The following is a 7,494-nucleotide window of genomic DNA, read 5'->3' on the forward strand; positions in this document are numbered from 1 at the left end:
GGCGCCCTGCCATACTTTCAAAAAGGGTCAATGAGCACATGCCGAAAGAAAGGGGTGTGGTCTCACAAGGAAGGGGGCGTGGTCACATAATACTACCCCCATTTTAAATTACACCACATAGTAGCACAATCTTATACATTGCACTGCATGTAATGCCCTTGATTCATATTACACCACATAGTAGTGTCCCTTATTCATGTTACAACACACAGTAGTAGCCCTAATGCCCACAGTAATAGTGCTACTTACACAGATAATGCTTAGAGTAGTAGTGCTGCGTTTACACATAATGTCCACATTAATAGTGCTGCTTACACACATAATGCCCACAGTAGTAGTGCCATTATACACATAATGCCCATGGTAGTAGCGCCCCTTATACACACAATGCCCACAGTAGTAGCGCTGCTTGTACACATAATGCCACAGTAGTAGCGTGCCTTATACACATAATGCCAACAGTATTAGTGCCCCTTAAACACATAATGCCCACAGTAGTAGCACTGCTTATACACATAATGCCCACAGTAGCGCCTATTATGCACATAATGCCCACAGTAGTAGCTCCCCTTATGCACATAATACTCACAGCAGCAGTGCCCTTTATACATAATACCCACAGTAATAGCGACCCTTATACACACAATGCCCCCACTAGATTAGTAGTGCCCCTCATACACATAATACCCATGTTTGTAGCACCCCTTATACACATAATGCCCACAGTAGTATTGCCCCTTATACACATAATGCCCATGGTAGTAGCACTGCTTATGCACATAATGCCACAGTAGTAGCGCCCCTTATGAACATAATGATCACAGCAACAGCGCCCCATATACATAATACCCACAGTAATAGCGCCCCTTATACACACAATGCCGCCACTAGTAGGGCCTCTTATACACATAATGCCCACAGTAGTAGTGCCCCTTATGCACATAATACCCACAGTAGTAGCGCCACTTATACACATGATACCCACAGTAGTAGCGAGTCTTATGCACATAATGCCCACGGTAGTAGCGCAGCTTATACGCATAATGCCCACAATAGTAGCGTCGCTTAAACGCATAATGCCCTCGGTAGTAGCACTGCTTATACATATAATGCCCACACTAGTAGCACCCCTTATACACATAATGCCAACAGTAGTAGTGCACCTTATACACATAATGCCCATGGTAGTAGCACTGCTTATATGCATAATGCCAATGGCAGTAGTGCTGGTTATATACATAATGCCCACAGTAGTAACGCGGCTTATAAGCATAATGCCCACGGTAGTAGCGCTGCTTATACACATAATGCCCACAGTAGTAGCGCCTCTTATAAAAATAATGTCCACTGTAGTAGCGCCCCTTACATGCATAATTCCCACGGTAGTATCACCCCTTATATGCATAATGGCCTGGTAGTAGTGCCGCTTATATGCATAATGCCCACAGTAGTAGCGCCACTTATATATATAATGCCCACAGTAGTAGCACTGCTTATACACATAATAAACACCCACACTTTCTCTCTTTCCCTCCACTCCACTGACCAGATCTGTAGCAGCTCATCCTCACCCTCTGACACACAGCAGCCCTGGTCCTGTGTAGCTCCGCAACCTCAGTCCTGTGAAACTCTGCTCCTTCAGTCCCTGATCACTGATGGCAGGGGTTCTCAAACTCGGTCATCAGGGGCGCACACAGTGCATGTTTTGCAGGTAACCCAGCAAGTGCACACACAGGTGTATTAATTACTTACAGACACATTTTAAAAGGTCCACAGGTGGAGCTAATTATTTCACTTGTGATTCTGTGAGGAGACCTGCAAAACATGCACTGTGTGCGCCCCTGAGGACCGAGTTTGAGAACCCCTGACTGATGGGGATGGACGCTAAATTCAGGCTACCGGCACCACTGCCTGTCATACAGTGTGACAGGTGCAGCCGGCAGCAAAAGGGAGGGGACATTAGCAGGGTTGCAGAGCAGGGAGAGCGCGTCTCCCACTTGGCGCCTCCCTGCTTTGCATCCCTTTGCTGAGCGCTGGACCTGGTTAAAACCAACAGCGGGCATATTTCTTTACCATTTTCAATCCAAAAATTTTGCCTAGTGCTATCACGGCAGCTTTTAATCAAGGGTTGCCAGACACTTCAGGGTTGATAACATGCAGCCGTAGATCACACGGGCTAAGGGTCCCATCCCAGAGCTGGCTCACCAGACAGAGGCAGCGGGACCTGCAATCATCATTGTCAGCCCAAGGTAATATCCTAGAGGGGTATAAGACAGCTAAGGGTCGGCAGGACTCAGGCGCGGTGATGCAGCAGCGGCCGCGATAAAAGTAATATCTCTAATCAATAAATCGAGGCCGCAGCTTCAGGGCCTACTCCAGAGCTGAGATTAGGAGAGCAACGATCTCCGCACTACTAATCCCAGGCGCCGGGATCCCTGTGGCAGTTTAACACTTAATGGCATACTTCCCAACTGTCCTGCTGGCGGCAGAACAGTCATGTTTTTCTGGGACTGTCCCACCGCCCTTCCCAGTGTCTCACGGGAGGGGAAAAGGTTGTGGGATGCAACGTCACTGCAGCTTGCAGCAGGTGAATAGATACCGTGTGATGTGCATGGCATCTATTCACAGTGAAGGGAGAGCTCTAGAGACAGCCCAGTATGTTGAAGAGTGCTGGGGACGCCTCCAATGTGAGGCAAATGGGGGTTTGCCACTAGGCTCCACCCCTTCCGATGAGGCCCCACCTCCTTTTCGAAACGCACATGCCTCCGGTACTTGGAAGATCCCGATTTCCAGTTTAACAATGTTGGGAGGGATGCAATGAGACCGTACCCAATGAAGGGCAAGCACACAGATTTAGAGTTGCTGAAGGGGACAAGGAAACAAGGAGCAGGGAAAGCAAGGATAGTGTGGTAGATGAACCAGAGGATGAAGGGCCCTGCACCTGAGACCTTACATACTAAAGATATGTTTTTTTGCTGCTTTAGCATTCAGCGTCACACTAATGCTTTCTATCTTTTGAAAAGTTAATGCTTTGTATAAAGTGGTTAGCACAGCCATAAAGAATCAATTTTAGTTTTCTTCACCAAGAAATGATGTTCTGCTGAGAAAAAAAACTGATAAGACAACACTAAGTTTGTCCTCAAGTTCTCTCTTCTACCCCTTTCATACCAGCACCTCTGAACACGGGTTTTTGGCACATGAGCGCGCATAACCTGTGTTCATGTGCGGTGTGAACGGGAGCCGGGTCAATGCGACACGTTTCCCGTTCACTCTCTATGTAAGGGCGGCGCTTGGAGATCATGTGATCTCCAAGCGCCGCCCACGCCACGTCACTGCTGACGTCAGCAATCGGCAATATGTCGGGCTGCTAACTGTGGTGTGAAAAGCGCCTGAGGCGGGTCGCACCCTGCAATCTCCCGTGTCAGGCTCCTGAGTGCGATCCGCCTCAGGCAGTGTGATGGGGTATTACAGATTGCCATGATTAGTCATTTGTATATGTGTCACATAATCATCTGCTAAATACATAAAAATAGACAAAAAGAATTGAGTCTCAAAGCTTTTTATGGTACCAAAGCCATCCATCAAGAGAAACCTCATTCCTCTTCAGACTCCAAGACTTATTCTTTTGGATTGTGTATTTATTAATTTTAGACATCAATCATTTTACTTTCCTGCTACTGCATTGGGCTGGTTAACTAAAAACTGAGCTCCTGTGCAGGGAGGCGGGGTTATAGCATCTTGGGAACAGTCAAAGCTTTTGAGCCTGTTGGTGCCTCGGATCAAGATCCTACTCTACAGTCTACACCCCAATGTCTCTCCTTGTGGAGCCCAGTGTACCTCGCAGAAAGAGTTTTAACAAAGGTAAGTTCTTACCATAAAACTCGTTTTAGCAGCATTGCAAACGCTAGGCCGCCGCCCTCTGGGAGTGTATCTTGGTTTAGCAGTATAGCGAACGAAAGATTAGCAGAACTGCTACTAAATAATTCCTTGCAGTTTCTGAGTAGCTCCAGACCTACTCCTAGATTGCAATCACCTCAGTCCGTTTAGTTCCTGGTTTGACGTCACAAACACGCCCTGCGTTCGGCCAGCCACTCCCCCTTTTCTCCAGCCACTCCTGCGTTTTTACCTGGAACGCCTGCGTTTTTTTAGCACACTCCCTGAAAACGGCCAGCTTCCGCCCAGAAACACCCACTTCCTGTCAATCACACTACGATCACTCGAGCGATGAAAAAACGTTGCTTGAGCTTGTGCAAATCTCCAAAGTTTTGTGTTAAATTACTGAACGCATGCGCGCTGCGTACCATTTTTCACCTAATCGCTCCGTTGCGAAAAACGGCAACGAGCGAACAACTCGGAATGACCACCATAGTACTTGACAATTGCTATTCAAAGATAATATTTATGTGTACCAGAGCCAGTAGTTAGGATAGCATAATAGCATATAACCATACGCAATCAAGAAACCCACTGGAAACATTATTCTGTCCTCTTTCTGGTTCCCACGATCAGTCACAAGGGGGCTTATTTCCAAAATCCTCCAGACCCCATATAAAGTCCCCCCAGACCCAGCCGACTGGGTGAACTTTACTTCAGGCATGGTAGATAACGGAATGCTGTGGATTAAAGCTTATTGTTTATAATACCATCATATTTTCTCTCGCACCCCATTTTCCCAATTCTTGCCAGCTAATTCCCCAGGTGCCCATTAATCAGTATGCTTGGGTAAGGTTCTGTCTGTTTTAAAATCTGTGTGATAGCTGGCGACAAAGGATGCGAGCCGTTCTCATGTTTTTGTGAGTCAGTGTAGGGACTGGCCACAAGGGACCAATTTGATGAAGTAGGGTGGCTTCACTAATACACCTTTCACATCGCAATGTCGGGGTCCCACTCGGGAATTGGAGAGGGTCCTTCCCGGGTGGGACCCAACATTGGACCCTTGCACACTGCCACCTCGACCCGGCAATATTGATATCATGGGCGGTGCCGGCGCTGGGAAATCACATAATTTCCGTGCCGCCTCTCCCTATGCAGTGAACGGGTCCCAGGTCGAATCGACCCACCATCCCTTTCACACTGCACCTGACCCGGTATTTCACCTGGGAATAACACTGCTTGATTCCCAGTTTGAATTACCGGATCAGGCGACTCGGGAATTCGACCATGGCCCCTTTCACACCGCACAGCGACCCGTGTCGACCCGGCAATATACCGGGTCAATACTGGGTTATTTTTGTGGTGTGAAAGGAGTATAATCTCCAAGAGCCATCAATGTGGGAGGTGCAATATTTGTGGCATTGTACGGTATTGGTGTGGCCATGAAGACATGGTTCACCGCAAATCATGTCATCAAGCCCTCAGACCGGCCACTTCACTGGGGGGAGTGGACAGGATCTGGGAGACTGGTCTCTCACTGGAGAGCCTCCCAGAGAGTAGTCATGTATGCATTGCATCTGCACCCATTCCAGTGTATATTCTGCACACAGGCAAAGTTTGCATGTAACTTAGAACCATTTCCATGGTACGATTCAGATAGCATCATGTGCAACAACCAACTGACACATATTACTCCAGGAGGGTTCATTCTAAGCACTGAGGTCATGGGTTCGATTCCCACCATGGCCCTAACGGTGTGAAGTTTGTATATTCTCCCTGTGCTTGCGTAGGTTTCCTGCAACAATCCAAAATTATACTGATAGGCAGGGCCGTTTCTAGACAATTTGGCTCCCAGTGCGAGATTTCAAAATGCGCCCCCCCCCCCCCCTATTGCTCTAAAAAAAAAAAAAAAAAAGTGTGCCCCCCCCCTCCCATATAGCCATAAAAAGAAAAAGCATGCGCGCGCTCCCGACAAGGGTGTGTGGCCTGATTAAAATGGGCGTGGTCTCATTAAAGTGGGCATGGCCTCATCTGATATCATCACACCCACTACAGTGGGGAAAAAATAAAAATAAAAAAGTCCCCTTTTTACACATTACAGCAGGCAAGTGTCCCCATATTACACAGCGCGGCAGGCAGGTGTCCCCATTTTACACAGCGCGGCAGGCAGGTGTCCCCATTTTACACAGCACGGAAGGCTGGTATCCCCATTTTACACAGTACGCAGGCAGGTATCCCCATTTTACACAGTACGCAGGCAGGTGCCCCCATTTTACACAGTACGCAGGCAGGTATCCCCATTTTACAAAGTGCAGCAGGCAGGTATCCCCATTTTACACAGCACGGCAGGCAGATATCCCCATTTTACACAGCACGGCAGGCAGATATCCCCATTTTACACAGCACGGCAGGCAGATATCCCCATTTTACACAGCACGGCAGGCAGATATCCCCATTTTACACAGTACGCAGGCAGGTGCCCCCATATTACACAGTACGCAGGCAGGTGCCCCCATATTACACAGTGTGGCAGGCAGGTGCCCCCATATTACACAGTGTGGCAGGCAGGTGCCCCCATATTACACAGTACGCAGGCAGGTGCCCCCATATTACACAGTGTGGCAGGCAGGTGCCCCCATATTACACAGTACGCAGGCAGGTGCCCCCATATGACACAGTGTGGCAGGCAGGCGCCCCCATATTACACAGTACGCAGGCAGATGCCCCCATATTACACAGTACGCAGGCAGGTGCCCCCATATTACACAGTGTGGCAGGCAGGTGCCCCCATATTACACAGTACGCAGGCAGGTGCCCCCATATTACACAGTGTGGCAGGCAGGTGCCCCCATATTACACAGTACGCAGGCAGATGCCCCCATATTACACAGTACGCAGGCAGGTGCCCCCATATTACACAGTATGCAGGCAGGTGCCCCCATATTACACAGTGTGGCAGGCAGATGCCCCCATATTACACAGTACGCAGGCAGATGCCCCCATATTACACAGTACGCAGGCAGGTGCCCCCATATTACACAGTGTGGCAGGCAGGTGCCCCCATATTACACAGTACGCAGGCAGGTGCCCCCATATTACACAGTGTGGCAGGCAGGTGCCCCCATATTACACAGTACGCAGGCAGATGCCCCCATATTACACAGTACGCAGGCAGGTGCCCCCATATTACACAGTATGCAGGCAGGTGCCCCCATATTACACAGTGTGGCAGGCAGGTGCCCCCATATTACACAGTACGCAGGCAGGTGCCCCCATATTACACAGTACGCAGGCAGGTGCCCCCATATTACACAGTACGCAGGCAGGTGCCCCCATATTACACAGTACGCAGGCAGGTGCCCCCATATTACACAGTGTGGCAGGCAGGTATCCCCATAGGCAGGTGCCCCCATATTACACAGTGTGGCAGGCAGGTATCCCCATAGGCAGGTGCCCCCATATTACACAGTGTGGCAGGCAGGTATCCCCATAGGCAGGTGCCCCCATATTACACAGTGTGGCAGGCAGGTATCCCCATAGGCAGGTGCCCCCATTTTACACAGTGCGGCAGCGGCAGGCAGGTTTCAAGCTGAGAAGAAGGAAGGGGGAGAGGGGGGGGGG

The sequence above is a fragment of the Pseudophryne corroboree genome, chromosome 7, assembly GCF_028390025.1.
Source record: "Pseudophryne corroboree isolate aPseCor3 chromosome 7, aPseCor3.hap2, whole genome shotgun sequence".
Taxonomy (NCBI): domain Eukaryota; kingdom Metazoa; phylum Chordata; class Amphibia; order Anura; family Myobatrachidae; genus Pseudophryne; species Pseudophryne corroboree.